Source organism: Scyliorhinus canicula, chromosome 2 (assembly GCF_902713615.1).
Source record: "Scyliorhinus canicula chromosome 2, sScyCan1.1, whole genome shotgun sequence".
NCBI classification, from domain to species: domain Eukaryota; kingdom Metazoa; phylum Chordata; class Chondrichthyes; order Carcharhiniformes; family Scyliorhinidae; genus Scyliorhinus; species Scyliorhinus canicula.
This window is the reverse complement of record NC_052147.1, coordinates 164778430-164798506: the sequence shown is the minus strand read 5'-3', so window position 1 is coordinate 164798506 and position 20077 is coordinate 164778430. Positions and strand designations below refer to the sequence as shown.

The following is a 20077-nucleotide window of genomic DNA, read 5'->3' as shown; positions in this document are numbered from 1 at the left end:
CTACAAGGCACAAGTCAAGAGTGTGCAGCTCCAACAACACCCAAGAAGCTCAACACTATCCAGGACAAAGCAGCCCACTTCATTGCTCCCCCTTCCACAAACATTCAAACCCTCCACAACTGATGAACAGTGGCAGCCTTGTGAACCATCTACAAGATGCACTGCAGTAACTCACCAAGGTTCTTCAGACAACACCTTCCAAACCCATGACCACTACCACCCAGCAGGACAAGAGCAGCAGATACCTGGGAATCCCACTACCTGGAGGTTCCCCTCCAAGTCACTCACCAACCTGACTTGGAAATATATAATCGTTCCTTCACTGTCACTGGGGCAACATCCTGGAACTTTCTGCCTAACAGCACAGTGGGTGTACCTACACCTCACAGACTGCAGCAGTGCAAGAAGGCAACTCACCACCACCTTCTGAAGGGCAAATAGGGTTGGGCAATAAATGATGGCCTAACCAGCAAAGCCCACATCACGTAAATGAATTAATGTTATGGGTCCTTCAAGATTGGATGTTGAACAGTGAGTCCTCAGGCAGCAGAGTTGAGAGAAGTGATGGGGAGGGCGAACAGGTATATTTGTGAGTGGATGGATGCTTCAAATTACCTCACTAAGGCATGGCATGTATATACAAGGGGCAATGAAGGATTCGCGGAGGATGAAACAGATAATAGTTTAAGAATGTGGAGAGAAATCATTGGTACAAATCAATTGGCTATGATTGGATAGGTAAGAATTGAAGCAAATGAGGTCAGTCCCTCATTTCTGTGATGGACACAGAAAAGTGTAAGAGGAGGATTATGAGATTGGGGATACGGGTGGCCCCTCACATCCGCTGCTGGAGGTGGGGGTGGGGGAGGGTGGCGGTGGGGATGCCGGGGGGCCACAGCCCGCCATGACGGTGGACACGCGTTCGTCCACCCAGCACGTCTGTCATCGCGGCCCACAGGGTCCTACCGTCCTGACGTGTGCCCGACCCCCACCAGACCGGCGGCGCCCAACGGCGGGTTGCTCCAGGGCAGCACACACGGCAGCCCCTGACCCCCCGAGGGCAGTGCCAGCGGATGGTGGCCCTGGCAGGGGGGACAGCCGACAGGTGCCGGGGATCTGAGGGAGCGGGGGTGGGGCGTGTGCTGGCAACAGGGCCTGCCATGCTGCCTATGGCACCTGGTCGTGAAGTTGGGGGGGGGAGATACCAATGATGAAATCCTGTCTACTCCCACCCCCTACAGATCGTACAATGTTCGGCCATCTTCCAGCGTTGTTGGCCGCCGTGACGGGGGCTGCTGCCCTGCATGAGGCCCAGTGGGAGCTGGAGCACGGGCGTGAGAGGGAGATGGTGGAGCCTGCTGTAGAGCAGTGGGCTGCAGTGGGGTACGTGCAAGCTGCGCAGGAGGGGCACCACTCTGTGCGGAAACCACAGCACGGGGATGCCGAGGGGGAGGATGAGGAGGAGATGGAGGAGGAGGGTGTGCCACGGCAATGGAGACATCCGATGTGACACCATGTGTACCGGCCCCGCATGTCCTTCGAGGACCTCACGGACAGGGTGTGCAGGAGGAGACTGCGGATGAGCTGCGAGACCGTCGCTCACATCTGCCACCTGATGGCACACCTGGCACCACGTGGGTCCGGGGGTGGACATGCCATCCTGGTAGCCTTCAGGCTGACGGTCGCCCTCAACTTCTTCATGACAGTCGCCGAGTGGGGAGCTGTCTGGCATCTCCCAACCATTGGTGCACAGGTGCATCTGGGCCGTCACTGACTCCCTGTACGACATCGTGGACCGGTACATACTGTTCCCTGCGGACCGCGCCCACCAGGATGCCAGTTTGCTGCTGTTGCCCAGATGCCCATGGTGCAGGGGGTGATCGATGGAGTGCACATCGCCATGCGGCCCACCTCGGAGGAAAGGACCATGTGCCTAAACATTCAATGAACGTGCAGGTTGTCTGCGATCACAGGATGACAATCCTGCACATCTGCGCCAGGTACACTGGCAATGTGCATGATACCTTTATACTGGCCCAATCGTTCATTCCTGCCATGTTCGAGGGACACCCACACCAACCCCCCTCCCCCCTGTGCGGCTGGTTGCTGGACGACAGGGGTTACCCTGTTGCGGTCGTCGCTTATGATGCCTATACGGAGGCCACAGACCGATGTGGAGCAATGCTACAATGATGCCCATGCAGCGACCAGATGTGTGGTCGAGAGGTGCTTTGAGGTGCTTAAGATGCGCTTCAGATGCCTGGACCACTCTGGAGGGGCCCTCCAGTACCCCGTCAGAGAGGGTTGGCCGCACTGTCGTGGTCTGCTGCATCCTGTACAACATAGCCCAGCAGAGGGGTGATGTGCTGGAAGAGAAGGAGGACGGTCAGGATGAGGGGATCTCCTCCCCCAATGAGGGGGATGGTGAGGGTGGAGCCGATGCACAGGACATGGGGGATGGACAGGAACATGAGGCTGCCCGGTGCCACCGGCTGGGCCGGGAGGCACGGGTAGCACACGTTTCGGCGACCACGGTGGGCGGCAGTAGTGACGGGTATGGGCATAGGCAGCGGGTTCGGCACCTCCCCAACGGATGACCACCCTCACCTCCCCCACCCCTACCCTTATCCCCAACCCCCTAACCACCATAACACCCGCAGCCACCACAACACCCGCATGCACACCACCCCTCCATGACACATGCGCGGCACAACGGGATGGGGGCACGGTCGATAGTGTACGCGGATCTGCTACAAGGCATGGAGGATGATGACAGCCTGCTCTGCGATGGGCTCCGAGCCATATATTATTCAACAATGTCTGACTCATGGCCACACCACGACCCTCCACCTGAGTGGACTCTGCACGCAGCCCTCACACTGCATCTCATGACCCTGTTGTATGGCCGGGGGCAGGCCGGCTTGGGGAAACCGTGGAGTGGGGGGGGGTGTCGTAGGTCACACGCACCTGAGCCCAACCTCTATCGCAGCACCCCTCGCACACACTGGCACAGTCGCCGCCCCACCCCCGCAAGCATCGTACAGAGGCAGTTCACATAGGTGTGGAATGTGTTTCATACCAGATGTCCTGTACATGAGCCTTAGCCCATCTAAATAATCAGTGTCCTGCACCCGTGCCAACTCACTCATCCGTGTCTACCTTTCTGGCCTTACGAGCCCAATGACTACGTATAGGTGTTCCCCAGACGGTACAGCAGAACTGGAGGTGGATTCGTGTGATTCCTGCCCTGTGACTGAGGCCCCCATCGGCGGCTGCTTCCTGGGGCGGCCCGGCCTGGATGGGCCAGGCCGCACCTCGGGCAATTAGGGTGGTGTGGTGTGCACCAGGGGCAGTGGAGGGGAGCGAATGTGGCGTGGGGTTCCGGGAAGCCCCTGCAGGGGGACCCGGGATGGTTCCCAGCACCCTTCACCCCCGTGGCCCCTGGGGCTCTACATGGGATGGTGGTGTGGGCGGATCCAGCACCTGGGGCACTGGCATCACCTGGCGCTGCCAGTCCTGGAGGCCTCCGCTGGTATCGACCAGGGTCTGGACGTTCACGGCCATGGAGCTCAGGGAGTGTGCCATCCATGTCTGGCTCACCCAGCCAATGGCGCTGATGCTGTCAGCGATGGCCTGCTGGGACTGGGCAGTGGCCTGCTGGGGCTGGGCCAGGTTGTTGAGCGCCTCTGCGATATTCAGCTGGCTCTGGCCCATGGCTTCCTCTGCGACCGCAGTCCTGTCCCGGGCCACGGACGCTGCGTGCCCGGATAGCCCCAGGCCTTGCAGTCTCAGACCCATGTCCGACACCGTCGCCACCATTGTCTCCACCGCGGGCGCCACCCATGCAGTGTCGGCCTGTGTGGCACCTTCACACGCCCCTGGATCCCCGACTGCATCGGGTCTATGGGTGGGCGGGGGAACTCCAGGGACCCGTCCGGGCGACAGGTGTTTGCTGGGGCTGGGCTGCCCTGCCACCGTCCGGCCCCCGGCTGCTCCTACCTCCACCTACTGTACCGGAACGGCTGTGCGGTGCGCACCAGTTAGTGTCCCAGAAGCCTCACCACTAACATGGGCAACCAAGGTGAGTGTCTCTGTGATGGCGGGGTTTGGAGCTAGCAGTGACGCAACCTCAGTGTCTTCATCGGACCTGTGGTCGGGGGTCCCCTGGGGTGCCGTCCCTCCCGTATTGGTGTCGTGTTTTGTCTGTCTCCTGTGTGCTGGTATCCTGTGTGGACATGTCGTGTCCATCTGTCCCCTGTGTGCTGGTGTCCTGTGGGTCATGTCGTGTCCATCTGTCCCCTGTGTGCTGGTGTCCTGTGGGTCATGTCGTGTCCATCTGTCCCATGTGTGCTGCTGTCCTGTGTGGTCGTGTTGTATCTGTCTGTCCCCTATGTGCTGGTGGTCCTGTGTCGTTGTGTCGTCACTGGACTGGGCCAGGGGACTGTTGTTGGAGCTGCCCTCCCCGTTGCTGCTACAGTCCCTGTGGGCTGGCCACCCTGGCGCTGGATGCGGGCGGTGTCTGCTAGGTGCTCCAGGTCGGTCACCTCGTGTCCCTGCAACACACAATACACCATCATGGTTAGGCGGGTCCACGGGGGTGTGGGTCGCGGTACAGGGTGAGGGGAAAGGGCTACGGGGAGAGGGTTGAGTGGAGAGGGCTGAGGGGGGAGGGTCGAGGATGGAGGGCTGAGGATAAAGGGCTGAGGGGGGAGGGCTGAGGGGAAAGGAGACAGACCGGGGGGGGGGGGGGGGGGGGGGGGGGGAGAAAATCACTTGGTGGCGCGCCCTCGACCTCGGCATTGGCAATTTCCCAGTCCACGGGTGCACCGGCTATGTCCAGTGCCCTCTGCTCGTGCACGGTGAGCTGGCGCAGGTCAGGTTCACCCCCTCTGGTCAGGATTTACTCCTGTTGGTTATGGGTGCTCTTTTTCTGCGGGGGGGTGGGAGGAATAACAGCATTGTTAGGCGGTCCACTACATGCAGTTGGGTCTATGTTGGCATCAGGGCACAGGGCTAACACGGCATGTATGGCTGGCTGCAGCCATGTGCCTCACGGCTGTGATTGTACCATCCCCTGGGTAGGGGGTGGGTGTCACACATTTTAGGGGTAGGGGGGTTGGTGCCATGGGCACACTGCTGGGCACTCACCCTGGCTGCCCTCTGTAGTCCGTGGAGCTTTTTACAGCACTGCTCGCCAGTCCTGGGTGTCACCGCGGTGGCACTCATGGCCATGCCCACCTCCCTCCACAGATGCCGGGCCATGTTGGCTAACACCCTCCGGCCGGGTCCGGGGTACAGACGCCCCCTCCTCTCCTCGAGGGCGGCAGCAGCGTCTCCAGGTCGTGGTGTGTGAACCTGGGGGCTGGTTGGCGTGGTGTCATGGTCCCCTATCGGTGGCCTGTGCGCCCACGTCACCTGATGTGCGCCGCGGCGCTGCATTGTTTACGTGGCGCCAGGTCTCCGAGGCCACACACCAGCGCTTCCTGCCACACCCCTGCTAGCCCCCTTGTAGGCCGGAGAATGCCATCCTGGAACGGGCGCAGGCAGCGAGGTAAAACGCACCCATTTTCCCGCCGGCGCCCGCACTCTGTCGCTGGAGCAGAGAATCACGGCTAATGTTACCTAAAATCATCGAATACGACATAGAAGGCGGCCATTCTGTCCATTCACTGACTTTTTTGAAGAGTGGTCCAGTTAGTTCCACTTTCTGCTCTTCTCCCAAATCCTTGCAGTTTCTTAGCTTTCAAGTATCAAGTTCATTTCCTTTTAAAAGCTACAACTGAACCTCTTTTCACCACACTGTCAGGCATTGCTTTTCAAATCCTACAATAATAGAAGTTTTGTTTTGGTCACCTCTCAGGGTGGGATACACGTGAGGGGGCCAGTCAAACAGAGTACTCAATTGACACAGTGAAAAATACGAAGGGAAGTAGGTTCAGAGACACTAATGATCACCAATATTGGGGAGAAGGAAGCAAGTTTTATACTGCAGATTTACATCAGTTGTTAAGTGTTGCTGACCCTCAGTCACAGAAAATGCAAGGTTGTTTTGGTTCTGTGTGAGCGGTGAAAACCCAAATGAAGGGATTTAAATAGTGAGGTGTAGGGCGGGTGGTGCAGGACATGGACCTGGGAGATTATAGCATATTCAAGGAGTTTGATGAGGATAGAAAGACTGCAGATGGGGTGATGGGTTGTGAAGATAGAAAAGCTGAGGGTGAGCCTTTTAAGGCGGGGCAATAAAAATGATAGATTTTAGGGTACTAGTAGGCTGTCTTGTGACATTATACAACTTGCTCCATATGATGTCATTTTTTTCCTAATTGAAATGAGTGTTGACAGTTTGTGTTCTCACAAATGAGTCATTTCAGTCTTTGGTCTTTTTCAATGTGGTACACGAGGTTTTACTGAAGGAAAAATTGACTGCATTAACTGTAGAATTGGCAACATCAGGAACATTTTAGGAGTTGTGTTTATAGTTCAGAGTAAAAGTATGACAGATCAAAACACTGAGCTGGAGTTTGAAAAGAAAGCCACCAAAGTGTGGTTAAAGGAGTATTTTGACAAAGACTTTGAAAGCAGGAGTGATATGGTAATGCAAAATGCATTGGGAAAAGCTGGGATGTGCTGAATGAAATATCTGCTCGGAGAAGCAGAGAGGGTGGGAAAGAAGGCCAGAGTCCAAGTGGAGGGTACTCCTTAGACTATAATGCAAAGGATTTCAGCAATAGAGTGAGGCGAGACCACGGGGAACTTCATATTCAAAGACGAGGAAACAGTAGGTGGTTGACGATGTCGATGGTGATAGATAAAGAGCGGACACAGTGAAATATAAGATGCGGGTTCTGGAGTTCTGGGTGAGTTGTAGTTTGCATTTAATGAAACATGGAAGGCAGCCATGATGTGTGAAAGATATTTGAGGATTTTGTGATGCAGCTTGTGCAGGAGCTCAATGTGAACAATATTTCAGAGATGGATGTAAATATTTTTGGCAAAGAATTTTAACGTGAGGTTTGAAGCTGAACTTTTCTGTCAAATAGAGGACAAATACAAAAATCAGAAAAATGGGATAGAATGGGAGCCTTTAGGGCAAAGAGGGAGCCTGGAACAAACGTCCTCAGAGGGAAGTGGGGGCAGCATCAATCAAAGTATTCAAAATTGGATAGGATTGCTTTCTGGAAACAAAATGCGCAAGGAGATAAGGCAGAGAGCGGGGTTAGGTAGAATGCTCTTTCAGAGAGCCAGTGCAGACCTGATGGGCCAAACAGACTCCTTCTGAACTGTAGAGCTTCTGTAATTCTTCCAATTCTTGCTGCTGGAAGTAATGCTCTTTTTCATTTCCAACAGAGTCATTTAGTAAAAATATGAAAAGCCAGTTTGGGGGCCATTTAATCCCAATAATCTCTGATTCATGCACAGGAATAATTCCCTCACAAGTAAATGCTTTAGTGCTTGGCCTCATTCTGTGGTTGGTTTAGCACAGGGCTAAATCGCTGGCTTTGAAAACAGACCAAGGCAGGCCAACAGCACGGTTCAATTCCCGTACCAACCTCCCTGAACAGGCATCGGAATGTGGTGACTAGGGGCTTTTCACAGTAACTTAATTTGAAGCCTACTTGTGACAATAAGCGATTTTCATTTTCATTTCATTTTTCATGTGCCAAAACCAAAACTGGTGTGATTAAAATCGGCCTGTTCCACCACACGATTTGTACCTCTCTTTTTATTAATTGGACAAACCGAACCCAAAGCCAAATTATCAAACCTTTAATTGTTTTCACAGTGTGATGATTCTAATCCTTCATAATCTTAATCATGGAAAATTTGCTTTTTGGCCCAACTAAACTGATTTACCCTACATGTTACTTTAAAAAGAGATCATTTCTTTGCCTGATTACTGAAGTTGAAAATTTTTAAAATCTACTTTGTTATACTTGATATAATAAATAATGTGCCATTTTAGCCCTCCTTGATCTCTTGCATATACAGGCAGAAGTAGATTCCTTTCAAGTTTCCATAAAATACACTGACCCTGGAATATAATTGCATAAACAATGGAAGAATCTGGAAATTAGTCGAATTGCATGTTTCATTCTCTGATAAAAAATACATTAAATCATTCTAGATCCCCTTAGTAATCTGAAACCTCTGGAAATCTGTGACCTACTTTACTGACTGTGGTTAGAAATAGAAATGCTTCATTGACTATTGCCACTTTTAATCTTTAATCAAAACCATCTATTTGTGTCATGTCATCATTTCTTAATAATGTGCCAAATGTGTAGCCAAGTAGTTACTCTGCTGTTTGTAATTCTTGAAGTAATTTACTGCTCTCCAAACGATGTCTAAAGATCTGATTATTCTTTTGTTTTCTCTCAGACTATGTTGTATATTTTTTGTGAACGTATATAAGTGAAACAAAAAAGATTGAGATCTAAAAAAAACAATTGGATGTTTTGTTAGCCTGAATTGCTGAGCTTGTATTCCTTGGTCTCCTGGCGTGACATTCTAAAGGATTACGCTTCAATTCAAGGGAAATGCTTCACTGGTTGCAATTAAAATCCTCGTCAGGGAGGATGTGTTGCCAACTCCTGGCATGCTCTTAAACAGATGAGAATGCAGCAGAATCCTTTCTAATTGTCATGACTGTCTAACTGCTGCTTCCTTCAACCATCCCCACCCACCTACCCAGCCTTTAACATTTCTGACGTTGCTGAGCTGCTAAAATTGCTGCAAGAACATTTCCACTTGCAGTACCATCTGATCCAACAGAATCAATTGGGCTTTTTTGTGCGAGTGTGTGAAGACTGAACCAGGCTACAATAGAATGACCGTGCAGCCATTTAAGACTATAAATTATGTAGTTCAACGTATCAGTTAGTAAGATTATCAGGAAATGCAATTTCAGAATTAGAAAGACTAGTTAGAATACAAGTATTTTTTAATAAAAGGACCATCTCCAGGTATGATGATGAATTGCATTTTTAGACAGTAACCGACTGATATTTGTTTTTTAGAATACGGTCGATTTTTCAAATTGGATAGCGTGGAAGATCTGCTTGAAAGGTATTCCCTTCAATTCTTTGTGTTTAATGATAATGGAAAGCAACTGTATGCATACTACCTCCGGAATTGATGTAGAGGTTCAGCAGCAGTTGCTCCATTATTTTACCTGGGGATAAACACTTGCCCAGTCCGAATGTTGGTCATTCATTATCATTATAAATGAAGTATTATATATTTGGCAATGAATATGTCTGTTATTGCATTTTCAAATCTGGAAAAGTTTATTTTGAGTGAAGTGAATCTATTCCTCATTACATTATTTTGTCCGTTTCACACATATGCTTGGCTGGAAAAAGTGAGAGAGTGAATACTGGGACAATGAAAATGGGGTAACTGCATGGTTAAATGGATATTGTGGGCTGATTACAAAGTTGCTTTCTTTTTCCACCATGTAGATTTTCTAAACATCTTATCAAGCCATAATATTATAATTCAGTTAAGATGTTGGATTGTAAATGAGTGTTTTCCATTTTTTTTAATGTAATTTTTGTCCCGTGGAGTACTGGAAAATTAAGCTGACTTATATTAGATTACTGACATCAGAAGGGTTTTGTTTCCTCTAATTGCAAAATATTTAACTTTGCATTACTTTCCATGGACCAGTTGAAACCCCTGGTTATCGGTGGGAATGTTTTCCTATGCAATTTTTATAAATGTCTTTGCTCGTTTGTGCCAAATCTTGAGGGCTGTGAGAATTCTCTTCTCTGCCCAATTTCTCTGTTCTTTGTATGTCTTTTGATCTTTTTCCCTCCATGCAATCCGCATTCAAGGTGTCCTCATACTAAATGTAGTTGGGCCTCTGTCTTGCAGTGCAATGCATGTTCAGGTGAGAACAGAATTGAGATCAGTTCCAATGATCTCCGAATCAGACACTATTATCACTCCCAGGCTACACTTGTATTTGGAAAATGGCCATATTGGTGAGCTAAAAAGGATAGTTTGAAACTATTACCATTGAGTGATTCAACATTTTTGGGAGAAGGATGTAGACTAGTGGGGAGGGGGAAAATTGAATTTTGTGTTGATGAATTTAACTGCATGTAATAAACTGTAGCCGAGAAATTATTGTTAGTATTACCCGTGCATATTCTAGAACCACGGGATGCAGCCTCCAATTGCAGGGCAGGCTATTTAGGGTATGATGAGGAGGAATGTCGTCACTCAAAGGGAGGTGAACCTTTGAATTCTCTGCTCCAGAGGCGGTAGAGGCTCAGTCATTGAGTATGTTCAAGAGGATGTTCAAGGTTGAGATTGATGGATTTCTATATATTGTTATGGGCCAGGGTTTAGGGAACCCCAAAGTGTATCATGGAGTTCACCTGACCCACAACTTTACTAGATTGTGGTTATGGGGAGCACACGGGCCTACTGTATAGGTGTGATGCAACAGAGGTCTACAGTACTTTTAACTTAAAACAATGTGTATTTATGAAACCAGTTAACACTTTATAAATCCACAGTAAACATCTTAACAACTATCAACACCAATAAGTCCCCCAAAGAATACAGTACTCTATAAGTAACTCTTAAATCTTTCCTTGCAACATCCATCAGACAAAAAAAAACCTTTTTACAGAAAGACATCAGGTTTAACTTCTCCATAGAAAGAGGTATTATTTTTAAATCACCAAAAGATCTGTAGACAGTCTTTAGATTGCAGAGAGAGACTAATACACCTTCTTGCTGTGGCTTCAGCTATCCAGCTCTCAAAACGAAACTAAAGACACTCTGTAGCTGCGAGCCCAAAGCGAAAGTAAAAGCAGACAGACAGCCTAACCCCACCCACTCTCTGACATCACTACAGCTATTCGATAAACACCCATTTCTTAAAAGTACTCTCACAGGGGCTGGTTTAGCACACTGGGCTAAATAGCTGGCATTTAAAGCAGACCAAGGCAGGCCAGCAGCACGGTTCAATTCCTGTACCAGCCTCCCTGAACAGGCGCCGGAATGTGGCGACTAGGGGCTTTTCACAGTAACTTCATTTGAAGCCTACTTGTGACAATAAGCGATTTTCATTTTTCATTTCACATGACAATATTAAAAACATCAGGGATATGGGGATAGTGAGCAGGAAAACGGTATTGAAGTAGAAGATATGGTGTTCTCACTGAATGGGGGAGCAGGCTGGAAGGGCTGAATGGCCTGCTTCTACTTCTTAAGTTCTTTTGTACATTCTTAAGACGTTCTTCTATTTTTGTTTTTAACGCATGTATCTTAACCTACTGAAGATTCACATTAAAAAGGGATCGTATAAATTTTGCGCAAGCATGTTGGGCGCAATTCTCCCAACGGGAGACTAAGTGCCCACGCCGGAGTGAAATATTCCCCACCCCCAGGGGGCTAGGAGCGGCGCCGCGTCAATTTCGCACGCCGGGCATTGCCGCCCACGTCAAAGTGGCGCCGCGTAATTGAAGCGGCCGGTGGCACTTGAATGACGTCACCCGCCCATGCGCAATTGCCATCCTCCCTGCGGGCGCCCCGCAAGACATGGAGGATTGATCTTGCGGGACGGCGGAGGAAAAAGAGTGCGTCCTTTAGAGAAGCAGGCCCGCCGATTGGTGGGCACAGATCATGGGCCAGACCCCTCCTGAGCACCCCCCTGGTGCTCGATCCTCCACCTCCCCCCCCCCCCAACAGGCCGCACACGCAGCGTTCGCGCACTGTTCACACCGGCAGCGACCAGGTGTGGTTGGCGCCGGCGTGAACCGGTCGTATTGGGCAGGCCGCTCGGCCCATCCGGGCCGGAGAATCGCCGCTCGGCCGTTAGAAACGGCGAGTGGCGATTCTCCGAGAAGCCTGTGGTAAAACGCGGCACACCGTTTTTGGGGGGGTGGGAGAATCGCATGCGGGTGCCAGGGCGACGTGGCGGGAATCGCCTGGCACTCCTGCGATTCTCCCACCCGGCGTGGGGGTCGGAGAATCGCGCCCGTTGTGTTTAATCATTAATATTGGCAATCTAATTTTTAAACTTACTGTTGATCCAGTCAGCACCTTTAACAAAAATTTTGTCATCATGTTCATGATGTTCTTATAGCAAATCTAGCACATGTTGAAGTGTTTCTTAATTTCACTTTTGAAATGTTTGGCTCCTGCTGCGTCCCCATCTCAGATCAGTACTGTGCCTGGGGTGGGAGTGTACCGTCTCGCTTTCCCTCTTGTGCCGTAAAAACATGCCTATTTGGATAGGACTGTGCTTGCGGTACTATGTAGCCACCGCAACAAAGGTCCGAACTTCAACCGGGGGGTGGAAGTTACCTCCTGTTGAAGACAGGAGGGGTGAGGGGATGACAGTTCTGTGTCCCTGAATATATTAGTTAGTACAATATAATTGACAGTGCGTCTGGTTGTTTGAGATTTATAAACATTTCACTCTGCAGTTCAAGGTCAATGGCAACGTTTACATAGAACATAGAACAGTACAGCACAGAACAGGCCCTTCGGCCCTCAATGTTGTGCCCAGCCATGATCACCCTACTCAAACCCACATATCCACCCGAGACCCGTAACCCAACAAGCCCCCCCTTAACCTTACTTTTATTAGGACACTACGGGCAATTTAGCATGGCCAATCCACCTAACCCGCACATCTTTGGACTGTGGGAGGAAACCGGAGCACCCGGAGGAAACCCACGCACACAGGGGGAGGACGTGCAGACTCCACACAGACAGTGACCCAGCCGGGAATCAAACCTGGGACCCTGGAGCTGTGAAGCATTTATGCTAACCACCATGCTACCCTGCTGCCCTAGTTATGATTGTGTTTGAGTTGAAGGATTGTTTACTGGAGTTAGTGAAATGCAATGCTTCAAGGTAATGTTGAATGGTTATGATAGCACAGATAGCAGTGAATTATGGAGAAACCAAACAAGAGTATCCTTCACAATTTTTCTCAGCCTATTTGCCTGTTAAAATTACATTTAGTTTTTTTACCTTGATACTGTTCCTAATTTTCGAAATGTGTTTGAATAAGATTCCATCGTCATTAAATGCCCACTGGTATAAGAACAGAAAAAGCTCGAATAACTGTGGAGAGAGAAAGAGAGTTAACATTTTGAGTCTGTAAGACTCTCCTTCAGAGCTGGAGAGAAACATGATGGATTTTATGGTGTTTTACAGGGATAGAGGAGATGGAGCAAAATAGAAGGTCAGGGTTAGGTGGGAGCTATGAGAGATTTGACAAATATGTCATGGACACGATACAAAGAGCGTGTTAATGGTATTGCTAAAGACCAAAGAGGGTGCTGATACTGGCATAAAGGTACAATGACAGATTATAGGGTCAGAACTCTGTGAAAACAAAGCTTCAGAACAAGTGACAGATGACAGGAATGTAGGAAAATAGGAACCTAGGAATTAGGAACCGCAGCAGGCAATTCCGCATTTCAAGCCTGCGCACCACTCAATCAGATCATGGCTGCTCTTTTCTCGGTCTCAAATCCACCTCCCCACCTGTTTCTCATTTCCCTTTAACCCTTTTTAAAATCAGAAATATATCTATCTCCTTCTTGAAACAATTGAATGACTCATATTCCATCGCACTATGGGATAGCGAGTTCCACAAATTCACCACCCTCTGCAAGAGGTAGTTCCTCCTTATCTCAGTTCTAAATCTACCGCCTCTCAACCTATATCTGTGACCTCTCATTCAAGATTTCCCCACAAGTGGGAACATTTGGTCTACATTTACTTTATCAATCCCATTGAGGTTTTTATATACCTCAATTTGATCCCCTCTCATCCTTCTAAACTCCAGCGAGTAAACCCAGACTGTTTAAGCTCTCCACATAAATCAAACCTTTCATCCCTGGAATTAATCTGGTGAACATCCTCTGAACTGCCTCCAATGCCACCACATCCTTCCTCAAATAAGGAGAACAAAACTGGACACAATACTCCAGATGTGGTCTAACTCCCTATACAATTGCAACAACACTTCTCTACTTTTATACTCCAGTTCTTCTGTAATAAAAGCTTATATTCCATTTGCCTTTTTTATTACATGCTGTACCTGCATACTGACTTTCTGTGATTCATGAACAAAGACACCCAGATCCCTTTGCCCAGGCACATCTTTAATCTGCTTTCCATTTCGATAATAATTTGCTTTTCTATTTTTTTGGCTAAAATGGTTGTGGGGGGGGATGTTGGGGAAAAGAAAATTGTGTTAAAAAAGGGGTCAAGATAGAAGACAGGGTTCATGGTCTCAAGTTGTTGAGCTCTGTGTTCGTTCCAGGAACTGTAAAGCGCCTAATCGGAAGGCGAGGTGCTGCTCCTCTAGTTTGTGTTGGGTTTAATTGGAACATTGCAGCAGGTCAAGGATGGACATGAGAACAAGATGGTGAATTGAAATGGCAAGCAACAGGAGGGTCAGGGTCATGTTTGTGGACTGAGCGAAGGTGTTCCGCAAAATGATCACCCAGTCTGCAATTAGTCTCCTCAGTATGGACGAGACACCGGATTGGGAGCAGCGCACGCAGCAGAGCAAATTGAAGGAGGTGTAAGTGATATAGCTTCACCTGGAAGGAGTATTTGGGCCTTGGACGACGAAGAGAGACAAGGTAATGGGGCAGGTATTGCACCTTCTACTATTACATGGGAAGGTGCCATGAGAAGGGGATGAGCAGCTGGGGGGGATGAAGGAGGGGACCAGGGTATCTCTCTCCACAGAGGCTGCCATACTTGAGTTTTTCCAGCACTCTCTGTTTTTATTTCAAATCTCCAGTATCCGCAGTATTTTGCTTTTATTTAATTGCCTTCTGGTACCTAGCTCAAGAGTCAGCTTGTGTTTCACAAACTTTTCCATTATAGGGTGGGGGACTCTTTATGGCGGAACCAGTCCTATCTTTGCAAATTCTACACCTCCACCTCTTCTAGGATTGGGGGTGCAGTCAGAGGACCATTTGGTTAATTTTTACCCTCTCTAGCCTCCGAGGGAGGTAATTTGTATTACCAAGAGGAAGACGTTACCAAGGCTACGGATCAGATGAGGAAATTCTGTCCCTCGAAGATTAAGGTTAACGAGGAGGAACTGTTGAATAGACTTGGTACTAAGTTGACAAGGCACCGAGATTAGATGAGATGCATCTATAGATAAAGAAGGAACTGAGAATGGAAATTGCAGGAGTGCCAGCCACAATCTTCTAGTCTTCTCTAGACGTGGTGCCAGAGGACTGGAGTATTGCAAATGTCACTCCCTTGTTCAAAAAAGGTTGGAAGGATAGCCCCAGCAGGGGCGGCATGTGACGCAGTGGTTAGCACTGTGACTGCAGCACTGAGGACCCGGGCTCGAATCCTAGCCCTGGATTACTGCCCATGTGGAGTTTGCACATTCTCCCCGTGTTTGCGTAGGTTTCACCCCCACAACCCAAAGATGTGCAGGTTAGGTGGATTGGCCACGCCAAATTGCCCCTTAATTGGGAAAAAAAAATAATTGGGTACTCTAAATTTATTTTAAAAAAGGATAGCCCCAGCAACTGCAGACCAGTCAGTATAAGATCAGTGGTGGGCAAACTTCTGGAAACAATTAGTCAGGATAGAATTAGTAGTCACCTGGACAAATATGGGTCGACTAGGAAGAGCCAGCATGGATTTCTGAAAGGGAAATTGTATTTAACTGACTTATTGAATTTTTTGAGGAAGTAACCAAGAGGGTTGATGAGGGTAATGCTGTTGATTTGGTGTACTTGGACTTTCAAAAGGCATTCAATACAGTGCCACACAACAGATCTATGACAAAACGTACAGCTCATGGAATAAAAAGGGACAGTAGCAACATAGATTAAAAATTGGCTGAATAATAGACAGCAGAGTGTAATGGTCAATGGAAGGTTTTTGTAGTGTTCTTCACAGAACAGTGGGCTGAATGGCCTCTTTCTGTGCTGAAATGATTCAGATTATGATTAGAACATAGAACAGTACAGCACAGAACAGGCCCTTCGGCCCTCAATGTTGTGCCGAGCCATGATCACCCTACTCAAACCCACGTATCCACCCTATACCCGTAACCCAAGAACCCCCCCTTAACCTTACTTTTATTAGGACACTACGGGCAATTTAGCATGGCCAATCCACCTAACCCGCACATCTTTGGACTGTGGGAGGAAACCGGAGCACCCGGAGGAAACCCACGCACACAGGGGGAGGACGTGCAGACTCCACACAGACAGTGACCCAGCCGGGAATCGAACCTGGGACCCTGGAGCTGTGAAGCATTTATGCTAATCACCATGCTACCCTGCTGCCCCGATATGAAAAATTGTGATATGGAAAATCAGAGAAATTCTGCAATTTGGAATGTGTTCCGCTGATTATAACATTTGAAATTATTTAAAAACGGAAGCTGCTTATCGACCCCCCCCCCCCCGCCCCGCACCTCGGGTAATCTGTCTCTCATTCTTGTTCTGAAGTTTTGCTTTTGCAGAGCACTAACTCTTGTTTTGCTATTAGTACATTCTGTTAAATTACTTTTATGCCACTATCAGCACCATCTTTAGTCTTTAACAATACTATTAATACTCCCTTTGTCTTGTGCCCATGATAGTTTTGGCAAATCTCTGCAATGCCATCTTTAGAAGCTGTAAAAGAAGTGCATTTCAGTAGTAACATGTCATGAGGCTCTGCCCCTTTCATTATTGAAATATGTTTTTTTTTCAATTATCAACTCGCTGCATATTTGCAGTTAGAAGTGAGACAGAGCAAACAGCTTAAAAATGCAAAACCACATTCCAAAGTGATAGTGAGGAACAAACAAATCACCATCAGAGGAGCGTGAAGAGAGAGGCATTTCCTCTGATCAAAACACCCATCGAAATTCATAACTCTTCTAAGGAAGAGAAATTAAAAATATAAAGTACTGCTTATTGAAACAATGGCTGCCATAGACAGACACTGTCGAACCCATTGGAAATACACAAATAGTGAAGCATTTCAAGACAAGGCTGTCCAGTCACATGTCACAGTGTAGCCACCTGAGGTGGCCACTGCCCAACACAAAATGGAAGATTGCAAGGAATGCAGGGAAAATGGACATGTTGTAAAGCAAGCAGCTTGCAAAGCGCTTGCATATTTGGATTGCTGCAGAAACCAGTTTTGACTGCTGCAGAAACCAGACAGCACTGTGAAAAGAAACCAGTTAACATACTAATGAGGCAATACCGGGCGATCCCCAGATACAATGGAAACAAGTTAAACACAGATCGATACATTGAATGGAAGGCCAGACTTTTCGGTGCCAAAGAAGCCCAAAACAATAAGTCCCAAGAACCGCCCCAGTGACCGAGGAACTGCCCCATTATTGGGGGATTCAAACATATTGATTGGGAAGAGACCCAATCGATTCCAAGCAGGTAACCATATTCGGAATAAAACAGAATTTCCACATTGCGGATCACCCCCAGTCAAGCGGGATAGTAGAACGCATGAATCGGACCCTAAAATCGACCCTTAGGAAGAAGACCACGATGAAGAACTGCATGCTTTTAGTTACTGTTTTTGTATTTTTGCGTGTGGACGCAAACCATTTTTCCCCTATGACCCCCGCCGTTAATGTTTCCCACACACCGACTTCTCAAAGCCCAGTAATGAACAGCAAGGACCAGACCTGGTGCACAAAATTCATGAACTGGTACTCCCTTTCGTACGTCATTGAATCACTTTTGGTGATTGCAGTTCTCGGCATCATAGTGCAGACCCTCCGGTTAAGGAAGTGGAGAAGGAGAGCCTCCCACTCTTGCGCCTCAACCATTTACAGAGTACAATCCCCTATTTTCGGATTCCACCAATCCCCCCGACCCCTTGATGTGTAATAAAGGATTTAATTAGATTTGATACGATCTGTAAATACAGATTATTGCGGATGTATTATAGTGTTCTGCGCTCGACTGCCGAGTCAGAAAACGAAATGTAAAGATACTGTTGTATGAATGAGTAAGGGTTTAGAATGTTATAGGATGTTTTAAATGTGAGATGAGAATAGTTTATTGAGATAGTTAGAGGTTCCCAATTCGAATTGGGAATGCATGTCCCCTTTGATATAGCGCCAATCAGAAACTGTTAGTTAAAATTTTTTGCCATAGTTGAGGAAAGAATAGAAGCCATGGAACTCGCTGAGGTCAGGGAACACAAAGACACCGTACTTAGGTGATCCTTCATGATTTCTCATGAGGATTACAAGGAGGGAGTGTAGCCACCTGGGGTGGCCACTGCCCAACACAAGATTTTTGGTGTTAGGGAGAGAAGTGGGGCGGGATTCTCTCAGCCTGGGGCCGGGCTGGAGAATCGCTGCGACTGGCGTGAATCGCGCCGCGCCGGCCCAATGGTGGGACGCGGAGAATTTGCGACGGTGCGGTCGGGGGCCGCTCTACGGCACCCCCCCCCCCCCCCCCCAGTGCTTCTCGGGAATGGCCCGGGATGGGCCGAGTGGCCGTAACAGAAAACCCGAGTGCCGCCGCTGTTCTAACCTGCTCTTAGCCAGCGGGACCTCGGCGTAGAAGGGTCTGGGGGCGGCCTGTGGGACGGGAGGGGGGGTCGACCTGGGGCGGGGGGGGCGTCCACTGTGGCCTGACCTGTGATCCGGGCCCACCGATCGGCGGGGCGGCTTCTTGGGCTGGGGGCTTCCTTTCCTCCGCGCTGGCCCCTTTAGCCCTACACCATGTTGTGTCGGGTCCGGGGTGGAGAAGGGAGCCACTGCGCATGCATGCGTTGGCGCTGGTCCCACTGCGCATGCACGGACCCCGCGACGCCCAGTTGACGCCGGGTTCAGCAGCTGGAATGGTGAGGGTCGCTCCAGTGCCATGCTTGCCCACTGTAGAGGCCAGAATTGCTGATCCTGAGACCATGGCGTGTACAACAGCATCAACACTTAGCTTCAGGATCAGAGAATCCCGCCCATGGTTTCGAGTATTATATCCAATGAAGAATTTGAGAGAAAATGTTTACTCCGCGTGTGACACTTATTGCCACGTGGAATAGATAACACAAGTAGCACAGATGCATCAAAGGGGAAGCGAGATGAGGGAGAAAGACAGGTTTTTTGTTCAAATGAAAGTTTACAAATCATTTTTGTTAAATTTAGTGTACCCGATTCTTTTTTTTCCAATTAAGGGGCAATTTAGCATAGCAAATCCACCTACCCTGCACGTCTTTTGGCTGTGAGGGTGAGACCCACGCAGACATGTGGAGAATATAAAAACTCCACTCAGACAGTGACCTGGGACGGGATCGAACACGAGTCCTTAGCAGCGTGAGGCAGCAGTGCTAACCACTGAGCCACCGTGCTGCCCCTAAAGGAAAGGTTATGATTAACACAGGTGTCAAGCCTCATGGGATGGAGGCAGGAACATGAAGTTGAGGACACATTCCGATCAGCCATGATCTTATTCAATGACAAACTAGATTCAAGGGGTCAACTGGTTTTACTAATTTAATCAAATCTTTTGAGGAACTAACCAGGAGGATTAATGAGGGTACTGTAGTGGATTTCATCCACATGGATTTCAGCAAGGTCCAACAGGTTCTTTAGGTTACGGTACAAACAAGTTATTTAGATTCTGATTTACAGTGTGTGGAATATTATACAATTTTGCCTTGTTTTAAATCTGCTTTCTCTCTTATGAATGTACTAATGAAAAATAATGAATATGCATGCTTGTTAGAGAAAGCATATCTTTACGCAATCATAAACAGAACAATGCTTTCCAATACATTGCAAATGAAAAATTTGTCCCTTGTTTCTGATGTAAAGAGAATACTCACCAGTAACATCTCGCATTGGTTCAATGGGCAAAGAAATGGCTGTAATAGCTGCTGCCTGTTATAATCATACTGATTGGCTCCGATATTCAAATATCTTACCAGATGATCTTCTAATCAGCAATCAGTATGTAATGTTACAGGAGATAAATCACCCCTTTATTGTAAAGGTAGTTTTGGTTAACCACTAATTGTTTGAATGGGTTTGCAGTGCAGTCCCCACCATTTAAAATGTCACCAATTAAAATGGGTCACTGTT

The 20077-nt window shown here is 48.3% G+C and overlaps 1 protein-coding gene across 13 annotated transcripts in view; it reads left to right on the top strand.

Annotated features, from left to right (window-relative positions):
• LOC119961066 (microtubule-associated protein 2-like) overlaps positions 1–20077 on the top strand; it is a 418551-nt gene that overhangs the window by 180954 nt on the left and 217520 nt on the right. For 12 of the 13 annotated variants that reach the window (XM_038788632.1, XM_038788629.1, XM_038788614.1 and 9 more), the window contains exon 3: positions 9018–9066. The exons of the other annotated variant lie outside the window; for it this stretch is intronic. The gene's annotated coding sequence lies outside the window, so the exon portion shown is untranslated. The remainder of the gene's footprint in view (positions 1–9017; positions 9067–20077) is intronic. 13 annotated transcript variants of the gene reach the window in all.